This window comes from Heterocephalus glaber, unplaced genomic scaffold, assembly GCF_053883595.1.
Source record: "Heterocephalus glaber isolate CG9 unplaced genomic scaffold, H.glaber_assembly_v1.0 deba00001472, whole genome shotgun sequence".
Taxonomy (NCBI): Eukaryota; Metazoa; Chordata; class Mammalia; order Rodentia; family Bathyergidae; genus Heterocephalus; species Heterocephalus glaber.
The window spans coordinates 23357369-23372088 of record NW_028258315.1 but is presented as its reverse complement, the minus strand read 5'-3'; the positions used below and the strand labels follow the sequence as shown (position 1 = coordinate 23372088).

The 14720-nt window shown below is 45.8% G+C and overlaps 1 protein-coding gene across 3 annotated transcripts in view; it reads left to right on the top strand.

Annotated features, from left to right (window-relative positions):
* The first annotated feature begins 4950 nt into the window (after positions 1–4950).
* Ripor2 (RHO family interacting cell polarization regulator 2) overlaps positions 4951–14720 on the top strand; it is a 219734-nt gene continuing 209964 nt past the window's right edge. For 2 of the 3 annotated variants that reach the window (XM_087181228.1, XM_087181233.1), the window contains exon 1: positions 4951–4971. The gene's annotated coding sequence lies outside the window, so the exon portion shown is untranslated. The remainder of the gene's footprint in view (positions 4972–14720) is intronic. The other variant, XM_087181231.1, reaches the window with a different exon arrangement.

Genomic DNA, 14720 nt, shown 5'->3' with positions numbered 1-14720 from the left:
CGTGCTTTACAACTACCTGTCCCCCTAAAGCCTCACAAAATCATAGGCAGGACATTTGGGAGGCAGTTGAATTATGGGAGTGCAGTATCTGACTTGCTGTTAGGAAGAGGGGCCTGGTTGGAAGAGGTGGTCATTGTGGGCTCAACCCAGAAAGTTATCTCTCCCTTCCCAGCTCCTCCTTCCCTCTCTGCTTCCTGGCTGCCATGATGTGAGCAGCTTGCCTCCTCCCAGGCCTTTCCACCATACCCTTCTGCCTTGGAGCTGGCCGATGATGGACTGAAACCTCTACAAACTGTGAGCCAAATACCTTTCCTCCTTTAAGATGTGAGTTTTGCAAATGCTGCCCACAAGGCCAGAGGACAGCTGAGTTCTTGGGGCCCACACTAGATTGTAGCTGCTGAGAGTGAAAGAAGCCCTCGTGGATGGATAGGTCACTGTCTGGTGGCTCTTGGTGGCCGTCCTCCTCCCTCAGATCTCTATCTAAAGCACTTGCCATGTAATCTTATAATAAATGCCCTGTCCTTCTTCTTTTCTTAATGGTGTTGTGTTTTCAGTATTTGTTACATCTCATTGCTGGGACATAAGACCCAACCCCCAAAAGTTACAGGAGGAAAGGTTTATTTTAGCTCACAGTTTGTAGAGGTTTCAGTCCATGTTTGGCTGGCTCCAAGGCAGGGCAACATTGCAGAGGAGAAACAGTCCATGGCAGGGCAGACAGAAAGCAGCAGCAGGAAGCAGCAGCCTGCCTTCCTTCTGTCCGTCTATATTTCATCCAGGCTACAAGCCTATTGATTGGTGCCAACCATACCCAGGGTGAGGCTTCTATTATTCACACCCAGAACTATGCCAAACCCATTTAGTTATCACATATTCTTAGGGCCAGGGATTTAGCTCAGTGGTTCCATCTCCTGCCTTGCAAGCGCAAGGTCCCAAGTTCAATCCCCGGTACCAAAAAAAAAAGAAAGAAAAGAAAAAAGATTATAGTTATCACACATTCTTAATCCAGCCACCTCCAAAAAGCCCCATCTATGAGTGCAAGAGGCTTTGAGGGGGGCCGGGGATTTAGCTCAGTGGCTTCGCCTGCTGCACAAGCACAATGACCTGAGCTCGATCCCTGGTACCAAAAAAAAAAAAAAAAAAAAAAAAAGGCTTTGAGGGGACATCTGGATATAAGCCATAACTCCTGGGCTTCTGGTTTGAGCAACTGTATGGAAGGCAGGGCTATCCACAGAGGCCTGAAATGCTAGAGATTCCAATTTGGGAGGGAGGAAGATGAAAAAGGATGGGGGAACCATGAGATTACCCGACTCAGAGAGAGAAGTCTAAGGTAGGCACTGATCTCTCTCTTGGCTCCTAGCTGCTTCTTTCCTCTCCAACTCAAAACTGTCCCTCTCTATCCACAAAGACCATTTTCCAAAAATACTCCAGGCCTAAAGCTCCCAGGAACTCTTATCTGAGCAGCAGTGGAAAGAACACTGTACTGAGGTTTGGGCACAGGGTGGGGTAAAACTTGGCCCTGTTTCTCCAGCCTACTGTGCCCACTGGGTTGTGTCTCCTAACCTCTAAAAATTCATTTCATTTTCTGTAAAACATGTGGATGTTATGTGGTCTCAGGTAATTCTCTAGTAGTTATCCAATTTTTTCATTCTTATTACTCAGTAATTGTCTTTGTTGAAGCTATATGGAAAGTATTTTAAAAATAAAATGTCACTGCCAAATGTAAGAACCAGGGCATAGCATACAGTTACACCGCAATGTCACTTAGCTAATTTGAGGAGTTAGTATAAGCTGTGGTTAAACTCAGGGGCTAGAGAGCCAAATTATCTGAGTTTCAATCATAGCACATACCCTTGCTAAGTGAGTGATTATGGGAAATTACCAAGCCTTGCTGTGCCTCAGTTTTTCTATCTGCAAAATGGACATGGGAATATTAAATGACAATCATATGAGTAAACATACACAATGTATTATACGTGTTAAATAAGTGTCATTCAGAGGTGGTTGGGTGGGCCATGAAAGATTCCCAGAGTTTCAAGCAGTCTTTTTAATCTCTCCTTATGCCATTGTATTGGGTGTCTAAACATGCCAAATTCAGTTCAATAAATATTAAGAATGTTTTAGGGCCAGGCATTTAGCTCAGTGGTTCTGCCACCTGCCCCACAAGCGCAATGACCTGAGCTCAATCCTCAGTACCAAAAAAAAAAAAAAGAAATAGAAAATTTTGTACCATTTTCTTCTAAAAGTATCTTCCTTTGTAAAGCATTGAACACATGTGTGTCTCTCCATAAATCCTAATAACTGTATAGACAAGCAGGGTGTGGTGGTGCACACCTATAATCCCAGCACTTGTGGGGCTGAGGCAGGAGGATGGCCTCGAGTTCAAGGCCAACCTGGGCTACATAGTGAGTTCAAGGACAGCCTTAACTGTATAGAGAGACTATGTCTCAGAAAATAAGAAAACAGGGCTGGGATTTAGCTCAGAGTTGCCACCGCTTGCCTTGCAAGCTCAAGATCCTGAGTTCGATCCCTGGTACCAAAAAAAAAAAAAAAAACAAGCAAAAAATTGTGTGGACAGCCAAAGAACCATAGCATGTACCAGCTCCCAGCCCTCTCTGAGTTTCTAGAGAATAATGTTCTTTTGCTAGTGGTGACAAGAGAGGGACAAATCATGTGTGGCTGTTGTGCCCTTCCTGGCATCTGAGAAGCTTTTCTTTTACCATAATCCCATGCTTTCCACGGGGGCTTTCTTTAAAAGCTATGCAAGGTGGCCTGGCACAGCAGCACCTCCTGCCTTCCACTGAGTAACTGAAGTGCCGCTTTGGCCCAGGATGGTTGCAAATGGAAACAGCTGTGCGGGCGATCTTTCTTCAGGGCCTCACAGTCAGCTTCCCTTTATTGAAAAGAAGTTGGGAGAAAAAGGAGGAAAGGATCTCATGATTATGCTCTTTAACAATTTGCTACTAGCAGATCCTGTGTGTTCCCACCATGAAATTCTGCAGCTTAAGAAAACGTAGTAGCAACATGAGCCCAAAGAAGAGTACAAACTGATTTCTACACTTAGCACAAATGAAGATTTTCCTCGGGAGACTCATACTGCAGAGGCATTTTCCTCTGGCTGTAGTGATAAACCAGAAGATGAGGCACAGCAGTTCAGAAAAGGATCACGTGGGAAAGATCCATGAGCTTCTTCTTCCATGCCACCCCCCCACCCCAAGGCCTCCCATGAGTATAATGAGGAAACTGGCAAGATTGACTTTGACAGTCTCGAGAAGAGGATACAGAAATGTCTCCAGGGCTTCTCCTCCGGACCCGCCTGTCCTTACCGGCCCTGCCTCCACCGCCCTGGTGGCCTGCCGCTCTCTCCCATCTGTTGTAAATCGTACACATCAGGAACATGGTTGACTCATGCCGTGGAGGCTTTGGGAAATGTGTAGCTTAATGAGGGGGAAAGAAGGTTGATACTGATTGGGAAAAAAAAATCTTGATTTTGGTATCATATTCCTCACATCCGTGTTCACCACAGGAACAGGCTTTTAGGAGCCCGAGAGTGGAAGGTGACAGAGGACAGGCCAAAGCACCCTGACTGCGTCCATAAGACTCCCTCATGTCGAGCTGCAGCTGCTTGCTTTGCTTTCTCTTCAGGGCCGGAGGGAGCAGAGAGGTGTTGCAGTGAGAATGGTAGATATCAAGGGCAGAGGAGATGTTGGGGCAGCATCCATCCTCAAGTCTCTTGTGTCCTTTTCTTATGCTGCATTTGCCATTGCAGGGACTTTTGTTTACTTGCAGCAGTCAGTGGACCTCACTGGTCACCGTTCCTTGATTCTGTCCTCATTTTGGTCTCTACTTGTCTCCCCCCCAAGTCAGAAAATGATGCTTGGGAAGCAGATCTGTGGTGAAGGACCAGGGTCCAGGAACAATTGTCCAGAGCTGTCCCTGCAATTGGTGTAAGGCTCCTCGGGCTATCAGAGAAACCTGAAATCAGGGCAAGGAACACAGGCTGCTTCAGAAAACCCACCCTGTCAACACCATGACTCAAGCCCCATGACAGCCAGAACCATGCGATAATAAATCTGTGTTGCTTTAAGCCACTAAGTTGTGGCGATTTGTTACAGAGACAAAAGGAATACCCAAGATTCTCGCTATTACATATCCTTGACCCCTTCATTCTTCAGGTAAGAAAACTGAGGCTCAGAGAATGTGCCAGTATTCGTGAAATCACATGGCTGGTTAATAACACCTGTTGCCCTGCAGGGAGCAATTCCTCTCTGCTGAAGAGAAGGCCTATGGCTTGTGAGAACTCATGAAGTTAGTGCACTGGGCAGGTGGGTGCCAAGGACATAGGTAAATGCAGACATCAGAGTTGGTTATTACCAAATCATTCATGCATTCAACAATATTTATTATTTACCTGCAAGGCACTATTCTAGGTGCTGGGGACCCAGTGGCATGTAAATCTGGTGGCCCTCCTGGGCCCCAGCAGCCCTGCTTGAGCTCCTGGCTGACCTTCCTTCCTGGCCGCAGAGAGGGATGCCCATGGCAGGCCGGCCTGCACACCTGCCCTCCCCCAACCATTATCCCGCTCCTCTGACGCCTGCCCAGCAGACACAGGATCCTGGTGACACTGCCCCAGCACCTTCATGAATAAAACATGGCCCAGGAGGCCAAGGGAGGCCGGCCCAGTCTGCTCAGAGGGCTGCTACCTTCCGGCCCCTGGGGAGCAAGGGGAAGGGAAGGCAAGGCAAGTCATAAGATAAAAATAAACGGAAACCTCAGATGTGAAAAAAAAAAAAAAGAGAGTGGGGTTTTTTGTGTTTTTTTTTTTCACTTTGTAATTCTCATACTTCCTGGACGGCTGCCCGACCATGCGGAGGTCTTAGGCCCCACTCCCTGGGACCATGGTGCTACCTTCTCGGCTGCACTGGATCCGGAACCGGCCATGGAGGGACCGCATCCGCCGACGCCAGCTCCACCGTGAGTGTCCCCAGGCAGGCATCGCTGCAACTCTTCCCTCCACAGCCTTTGTTTTGAGCTCTAGAATACCCCTTCCTCACCTCCCACCCTCCTACAGGCTCTCCCACTGCCAGTTCACTATGCACCCACTTATCCCCTTCCTGTGTCCTCTGCAGAGGTAACTAGACTCGCTTTGTCCCAAGCGCCAAGCAGGAGGGGACACTTGTCTTTATTCTCCATCTCAATGGAGCACGCAAATAAATATTTACACCAGCCAAGGAGTCATGTGAATCGGAAGCTCTGCCATTGCAGTGAGGAAAAGCAGCAGGTCCGAATGGGGCAGGTATCAGCGGGGTGGCTCGTAAAGGGTAAAAGTCAAGGACCAGTGAATCACACTTCCTTGAAAGGGCCCAGTGCTGTTTCTGAAATGATCAAACTTGTGCTGAGGTTCCTCTCGAGCCAGCAGGAACTCTGGGCCAAAAGGAGATTTTAGCATCTGCATAATCTGAGAAAGAAAAGGTATTCCAAATAGATCCCAAGAGCAGTACCCATCAACAAGTAATTAAATTCATGTGTCTCGCTAGAGAGGGTCACAGATCTCAGGTGTCAGAATTCCAGGGGCTTGACGGGCTGGTGGCTCCGGCAGTGAATGCAAGGGGGCTGATTCAGGGGGTGAAGAACAGTTCACTTTCTTCTTATCTCTGTCATGAGAAAAATGGCGGTGAAGCTATGACGATAGATGACCACTGACATTTGGCCTTGGTATGAGGAGGCGAAAAGGAGTGGTAGAGAGTGTGGTGAAAGGGAACCTCATGTCCCACCCTAGGGGCTGCAGTTACCACCTCTTTCCACAAGAAATGAATCCAGGTTGCCAGATTTCCCAACTTTTCGAGAAAAGTGCTAATTTCTCAATGAAAGCTCTTCAGTTTAAGTGTTGGCAGTTAATTCTTTAGATTTTAAATACAGCAGTAAGCAATGCTCTAATACAAAACATGGCACCTTGTGGACCACCAGCTACCGAGCCCTGGTGTATGTGGGAGACGGGGCTCTCATTACAGCCCATACCCACTGTTATTCACTTCTAGTTACAGTGGACCCTTGACTTATGAACTCAATTCATTTGTAAGGGCTGGTTGTAACTCAAGTTGGTCAACTGAAGGCTCAGACTCCTCTATATGGCCTTCAAAGTCTCTCTCCTGTATGCAGGCAGATCTCAGTGCCCTTAGAGAGACATTGTCCCCAGATTTCTCCATGAACCGCACACAGGAAAGAATGTTGTAATGTTCCTTCCAGCAGAGCTCTTTAAGGGTTAAATCTGTATCTGAGACCATCTGGAAGCCCAGGTGTCCGGCATTAGGTAGTAACTCAAGAGTTGGTCGTAAGTTAAAACTAAAATTCCAGTCATAACCCAAGTTGTTTGTATGTCAGGCCTGTTGTAACTCGAGGTCCACTGTACATGTTGGTGAGTCCCTCTGGTGGATTAATAAAGAATCCCTGGGGCAGCCATACAGATTAATATGAATGAGTGGTTTGCATCAGACACAGTCAAAATCTACTGGTTTAAGAGGCAAGCTGGGCTGGTTGGATTCCAAATGGTGCCCCACGTACAAGGCAATGTTTTACACCCAGCAAAATATTTAATTTTTTAACTGAATAAACTATCAGTAATTATTCTCAGAGCTTTCACCTTCTTGATCAACTGCTCCTTTCCCTTAAGCTTACCTTGAACTCAAACTCATTTTTAGGATGCTCTGTTCTGTATCTATAGGAAAATAGTTGGGCTTCCTTGGGTTCATGGCAATATCTATGCTGGGTTAGGGGGTCTCTCTGGAAAAAGGGGAAACATGGATGCCCACAGCTTTCCGGTATGGGCCAGAAGTTGGCCCAGCACTCTACAAGAAAGAACTTGTGCAGAAAAAGCTGCTTCGCTCTAGGGGTGGTACTTAAATTATGAGACTGGCAGTAGGATAATGTGCTGTGATTTCTTTTGGGTTTTTTTGGTACGGGAGATAGAACTCGGGTCCTTGCACTTGCGCAGCAGGCAGCAAAATCACTGAGCTAAATCCTGGGCCTATTTCTGCTTTTTTAGGGGGTCTAAGGAGGATTGAACCTAAGGCTGGCAAGCCCAACGCATATATATATTTTTGGACAAGGTCTCATTAAGTCACTAATTTGCTCAGGCTGGGCTTGAACTGTGATCCTCCTGCCTCAGCCTCCCACAGTGCTGGGATTTCAGGCGTGTACCACCGTGCCTGGCTTCTGCACGGTTTTAATATGGAATGATGGTATGCTAGTGAATATTGAATCCAAGCTCATGGTTGAGCAGGCAAGTCCTACGCCCTGCTGTGTAAGTGTCTGAGGGATTTTGGGCTTCTTCCAGGACCCTGGCTGTATTATTGTCCTACAAATAGGAGCAGGATCAAGTGACATGTTCAGGGGTTGATTTTTCCAACTCAGGGACGATCTGTGCATGATGGAAAGACAGGAAGGGTAAGACAGGGAAGATAGGAGCTGGGAGGAAGCTCTCACTTCAAACACCAGCCTGCCAGGCCAGTCTTCGGCCATGGACAGAACTACTTTGATAACTTCTCCAGTTTCCTGTCTCTGAGGCTCTTCTCATATGCCAGCATCCCCTCCAACCTAGGGACTCAAGATCTATTACTCCTCAGTGTTATTCTGTCATTGAGAAAAATAAGTTAGTAAGCCTCAATTTCCTCAAACACACAAAGGACCTCGGGTGGCAGTAGGAGGTCACGTGTTGTGACTTCTGTTCCTATGCAGACATCACTAATCAATCACAGCTCGATCTTTCCTGCCAAGGGGACCAGGCCTAGGCTGCCCATCCCTGGTTATATGGTGCCCAGGCTGCTATTTCTAATCAATTAGTATTGCCTTGTTTGCGTTAAAGCTGTGTCTAAGTTCTGTTGCTTCATAACAAATCACAAATTTACTGTCTTAAAACAGCATATATTTACTACTTCCCAGTTTCCATGAGCCAGGAGTCTGCACATGAATTAGCTGGGTACTCTGCTAACTCACTGGTCTTGTGGTGCTGAGGCAAAGGTGTCACCTGGGCTGCTGTCTCATGTGAGGCTTAGGGTCTTTTCCTAAGCCCAGTGGTCACTGGCAGAATGCAGTTCCCAGTGGTTTAGGCTGGAGGCCCTCAGCTGCTAAAGGCAACCCTTTATTTCCTGCCTGATGCCTCTCTGCCTGGCAGTTTGCCTCTTCAAGGCCACAGGGACTTTTGTTGCTTGTAATTGCTCCATTAAAGTGCGCACCTGATAGGGTCAGGCCTACCAGGCTAATCTCCCTTCAGATTAGCTCAAAGTCAACTGGTCAGGGACCTTAATTACATCTGCCAAAATTCCCTCATCTTTGCAGTATAACCTAATCTAATCATGGAAGCAAAAGCTCCTGGTGTTCACACACAAGTCTTTTGGACACCCAAATTGACAGGACTACACAGGGCATGCTCACCAGGATGCAAGAATCACAGCACCTTCTTGGAATTCTGTTTACTCTAAGCCCAATGTGGCCCTTGCAACAGAGTCTGGGTTTTGGAGCAACTGTAAAGTCTTGTTTTCTTTTACTTTTTATTATGAAAAATTGTAAATGTTAAGAAAGGTAGAGAAAATGGCATAATGAATCCCATGTAGCCATCACTTAAGCTTAATAATGTTAGCATTTTATCCTGCTGGTCTCATCTCTTTTCTTGCTGAAATACTATAAGATAAATTACAGACTTTGTAACACTTAACCCTGACTGTTTTGGTAAGAGCATCTAAAAATGACATTTTTCTACGTAACTGTCTCCCTAATATTGTTAAATGCATAGTCCATATTCTGATCTCTCCAGGCAGGAACCCATTTGCAACATGCTCTCTATCGCTATAACCCTTAGCAAGATACCTAGCACCAAATGTGCTCAATGAAAGTTTGAGTGCAATCAAAACTATATTCAGGCAGAGAATGTAGCTCAGTGGTAGGGTGCTTGCCTGGCATGCATGAGGCCCTGGGTTCAATCCCCAGCACAACAGAATGACAATAAAAACTCATACTAGCACAATGGCTCCTGAGCTCCAACTCCCTCAGTTTCCCTCACTCTTTCCTGTCACTCCCAGAATCTGTAATGAAATCTTTATTTTCCAGTTCATGGTCTGTGGTATGGGAAATGGTGGATCCACAGTAGGAGAGTCAGAATGTATTGTGCTTTTCAGAGACATCTGCATTCTAAGTGGGGCCATCAGGAAGAGAGGCTGGGTCACTACAAAGATCCAAGGGTGACCCTTGAGGGAGTGGCTCATTGGGAGCCCTGGAGACCCCACCAAACTGCTTACCTGAGACCCGCCCATGTGAGGAGGCAGACAGAGCCACAGTGAGGGGTCACCTGGACTTCCTATGGGGTAGGGGCAGAGTCCAGGACGGGCATGGGGGTGAGCAGAGGGCACAGATGGTTGGGAGCCTTGTCTCTTTCTTTCTTTAGTCAGTCAGTTAAAGGAAAGCAAGCCCGGAAAGTTTCTAAGCTTTGACAACAGGCAGTTTAGCTTTGAATTTCACTTTGCAACTCTGCTGCTGGTCTGTGGGCATTCATCCACCTCCTTAATGCTACCTTCTTGAACCTAAATGGGTATTATAATGATACCAATCTCTCAGCATTGTTGGAAGTGGTTAAGAGATATAAAATACTTTGAGCACCCAGCACATGGTGCATGGTGGTAGTAGCTGTTGGGATCTGAAAGCCTAAAATTGGTGATGGATTGGGGACAACATGAAGGTTTACCATCGGGCACACACTGTGGGGAAAGGGCACCCCCTTCCTCAGCCCCACACCCACCCTGTGTCCAGCTGACTTGCACAGCTGACCCCAAGGCAGGGGTCACACAGACACACCTGTTGCTCCAAGAAATGAAATAGGATGAGTATGGGCCCCTCCCTGGATCCCCACCCAATTTCCCTCACAAGTAAATTCAGACCCTAGGGTTCCATTCCTGTCACAGCTGAACCCCATGTCTGGGGGAGCTCAGGTGGAAGAGGCAGGAGGGGTCCCCTCTGTTGGGCTCAGCCAAGGAACAGGAGCAAGTCCTCTGTCCCACTGAAAAGACAAAGCTGAAACGCACTTGAGATTAGGGTGCTCTGCTGTCCCAAAGATGTCACTGGTGACTTTCTTCCCAGTGGCCACGTGATTGTCTCCTCTTGCTTCTCTGCTCTGGCCAGCTCCTGCCTCAGCATGGTGGAAATGCTAATTGTGACCAGGGGGAAAGGGTCTGGTCAAGCAGGGGCCTGAGTCCCACTGACCATCCCCTGCATGGTGGTTGGGGGGACAGTGTGACAGAGCAGGGAAACCTCCCATCCGCAGCCCTCCCGGGCTCACCCGTCCACAGGAGGAGTTCAGAACCCAGCCGGGTGGTCATTCTCCACATAGGGCCTGACACACCAGAGGGACTTGAGTCTCTTCTGAGTACCTGGGTGTCTCCCCAGGTGAGAAGCTGGGTGTGAGAGCTGGTGCCTAGCAGGCTCTAGGGGTTCAGGAGGCCCAGGCAAAGGAGTGTGTGGGCACCTAGGTCTGCGCAGGGCCATCCATTCTGCAGATGGCCCCTGCTCACCCAGACCTGCATCGGCTTACAGAGCGGCCAGCTGGCTATCAGCTTTCACTTCTGCTTCCCTGTTATCTTCTAAGCTGAAGCGGCACACTCGAGTTTCTCCCCTGGGCTCCAGGCCTCACTGATTGTGTCCCAGCAGATTTCACTTTTCACCGTGAACAGAGACACCTGCATGTCCTAGGCTATGGCAGCAGCCGCGTGGCCGCCTTTCCCCACCTGCTGGCCCAGGGTTTTGCTCCCCTGGCTCCCATATGGCCCAGGCCTGGGCAGCCTTTGCTGGCTCAGGCTGCCTCCTCCACCCTCCACACCTGGTGCATTCTTCTCTTCAGCTTTCGTTTCCTCTAAAGCCAAAAGCTTAAAGATTTAGGAGGTCACCTGTGAGGTCACCCCAAGTATTAAAAAAAAGAAGAAAGAAGCCCTTTGAACATTATCTGGAATTTCTTCCTAGGTCCCCTAGTTCCTGGGTTCCAGTGTAGCCACGTACTAAATATGTCCATTAAACCACTGTAGCCCAGGCAGCTGGCCCCCCTAGGCCTGGGTTTCTCCCAAGCTCTGCATCTTGTTTTCCCATGAGGTCTGCTGGTCACAGACTATGAGTGAATTTTGTTTTAGGGATTTATACTGGGCTAAGAATTGTTTCTGTACCTGCAAATACAGCATGCCCTCTTTTTTCGTCATCTGGAAAAGTGCTTCCATCCAAGACTTACCTTCTCCGCTCCTGCTCAGTGATTGAATCTGTGAGGGCTGCTGCTGAATGTCCAGTTCTAGCTTCTACTGTCAAGGAAAAACAAACAAAAACAAAAGATGATGGGAAACTAGAGATCTTTGGTAATTCAGGGTGTTCTGTGGGCTAGAAAGTAACTCTGTATGGACCTGGATCTGCACAAGCATTTTAGCTGTCTCCAGTCAAGGAGATAAGGAGGGTATGGAGAGAAACAGGATGGAAGGAAAAAAGCAGCAAATACAAATGCTACAGACAAAAATAGAAAATGAAAATAGCAGACAGATTAGAGAACTCCAAGCTTGACCTGATGCTTTTTATTCTCAGGTTGGTCGTTTGTGGAGGGATCTAAAGACCCCCAAAACCAATCATTGGAATGCCAGCTTGGGTCTCTGGCCAGGAACAGAAAATGATCCCAACAGCAGATTTCCTCAGAATCACTAAACTACTGTGTAAAGTTGAGAGTAAGGAAGGTTATAGCGAATGGAGACATCTTGAGATATGTTAGCCTTTGTCCAGGCCACATTGTGAAGTATTAAGATTCATGCACCAATTCTCCACAAGGAATGTAAACAGCACGTGCTACAAATATATACTAATAAAAAAAAGTATCGCAATTATACACACACAGACACCAGTTGTCAAAGCTGTGAGCTTGAGCAGTAGCACTAAAATATAAAATTCTTGATTTTGTTTTGATGTGATACAAAGATGTCTTTGTTGTTGTCTAAAAATTAAACAATACAGAAACACGTAACTGCTGGGGCTGAGAATGTCACTCAAGGATAGAACACATGCTTAGCATGTACAAGGCTCTGGGTTTGATGCCCAGGACAGAGGGGGAGAGAGAGAGAGAGAGAGAGAGAGACAGAGAGAGAGAGAGAGAGAGAGACAGAGAGAGAGAATTCCTAGCGCCCACTCATGCAGCATAGTTCTCCTTTATTTCGAAAATAGTCTAAATATACTCTTTTCATAGGCTCAAACGAATGCTATTTCTTGATGACATAACTTGAATATCTGTTTATGTTTTTTGTTTTGGTACTAGGTTTGAACCTAGGGCCTCACATACGGACTCTCACTGAGCTACATTCTCAGCCCGTTTTACTTTTTATTTTGAGAGAGGGTCTTGACAAATTGCTCAGGTTGGCCTTGAAATTTCAATGCCCCCGTTTCAGCCCCTTATGTAGCTGGAATTTAAAAAAAATTTTTATTTTATTGGTACATTTTAGGTATACAATATGATGACATTCATCACGGGAAATTTGCACCTTTACATAATCTCTCTTGGTTCTTATTTTTCCCCCTTCTCCTGCTCTCCCTTCAACCCCTCCATCCCTCCCTGTTTACAAAGACTTTGTTTCCATTTTTTCACTTTCTCATATTAATGCCCTTCCCTTCTTTCCTTTCCCCTAGCCCTCCCACTTCCCCTTCCCTTTTGCCCCTTTTCTTCCTATTTCACATTACCTATTATACCTTTTAGTCCTTATTTACACTTTCAGTTTCTCACGCTACAGAAACTATTTGGTATTTACACATGTGTGTCCTATTTATTTCACTTAAGAGTATGACCTCAATGTGCATCCACTTAGCTATAAATGTCTCTAATTTCTCATTTTTTATGCCTGAGTAGTACTCCATTTTATTCAAAAACCCCACATTTTCTTTATCCAGTCTCCAGTTGATGGGCATTTGGGCTGCTTCCAAGTTTTAGCTATTACAAACTGTGCTGCTATGAACATGGGTGCACATATATCACTGTGGTATGATTCTTTTAATTTTGGGGGGAAGTTACGCAGCAGGGGAATAGCTGGGTCAAATGGGACTTCTAGTCCTAGCTCTTTGAGGTATCTCCATACTGATTTCCACAGTGGTTGCACCAGCCTGCATTCCCACCAGCAGTGGAGCAGGGTTCCTCTTTCCCCACAGCCCCGCCAGCATTTGTTATTGGTTGATTTCATGATAGCAGCCATTCCTTCTAGGGTGAGGTGGAATCTCAGCATTGTTTTCATTTTCATCTCTCAAATAACCAGTGATATTGAAAAATTTTTCATGTGTTTCTTTGCTATTTCTACTTCTTTGTCTGAGAAATGTCTGTTCCTTTCAGATGCCCATTTTTGGATTGGGTCTTTAAATTTGGGAGGTCTGATCTTTTTAAGTTCCTTATAGATTCTAGATAGCAAACCTTTGTCTGAAGAACAGCAGGTGAAAATTTTTTCCCACATTGTGGGTTGTCGCTTCACACTGCTGGTGGTTTCTCTTGCTGTGCAGAAGCTTTTTAATAACAAGACATCCCACTTGTTGATTGTTTGTGCTAGTTCACAGGCAACTGAGGTTTTGTTTATAAAATCTTTTCCTACACCAGTGTCTTCAAGAGTTCAACCTAACCTCTGTTCCTGCCAGTTCAGTGTTTCTACTTTAATATTTAGATCTTTAATCCATTTCAATTTTAGTTTAGTGCATGGTGGGAGACAGAGGTCTGGTTTTAATCTTTGGCAAGTTGAAAGCCAATTTCCCCAGCACCATTTATTAAAGAGGCTATCTTTCCTCCAGTGAGGATGTTTGGCTTCTTTGTTGAAAATGAGGTGGCTGAGTGTCTGGAGTTGTTTCTGCATCTTCTAATCTGTTCCCCTGGTCCTCAGGTCTGTTTCTTTGACAATACCGTGCTGTTTTTATCACAGTAGCTTTGTAGTATAGTTTCAAGTAGCGGGTTGTGATATCCCCTGACATGTCTCTGTTGCCTAGAATTGCTTTTGCTATTCTGGGTCTCTTCTTGTTCCAAATGAATTTTTGGATTGTTTTCTCAAGGTCCATGAAGTATGCTGCTGGGATTTCAATTGGGATTGCATTGAATCTATATAGCAGCTTTGAAAATATGGCCATTTTCACTATGTTGATCCTTCATACCCAGGAGCAAGGGATGTCTTTCCATTTTCTGATATCATCTTCAATCTCTCTTTTCAGAGCACTATAGTTTTCGCAGAAGAGGTCTTTGATTTATTTTGTTAGGTTGATTCCTAAGTATTTCAGTTTTTTGGATGCTATTGTGAAAGGAATTGTTTGCCCTATTTCTTTCTCAGTGAGCCTGTTGTTCGCGTAGAGGAAAACTATTGATTTTTGTGTGCTGACCTCGTATCCAGCTACTTTACTGAATTTGGTTACTAAGTCTAGAAGATTTTTGGTGGAGTTCTTGGGGTCTTCTATTGAGTGTCATATCATCTGCAAATAATGACAATTTGACTTCTTCATTTCCTATCTTGATTCCTTTTATTTCTTTCTCTTGTCTGACTGCCGTATCTAACGTTTCCAACACTTTATTGAACATGAGTGGTGATAGTGGACATCCTTGACTTGTTTCTGATTTTAGTGTGAAAGATTTCAGTTTTTGACCATTTAGTATGATATTGGCTGTTAGTTTTTCATAGATAGCTTTTATCAGATTGAGGTAGAGA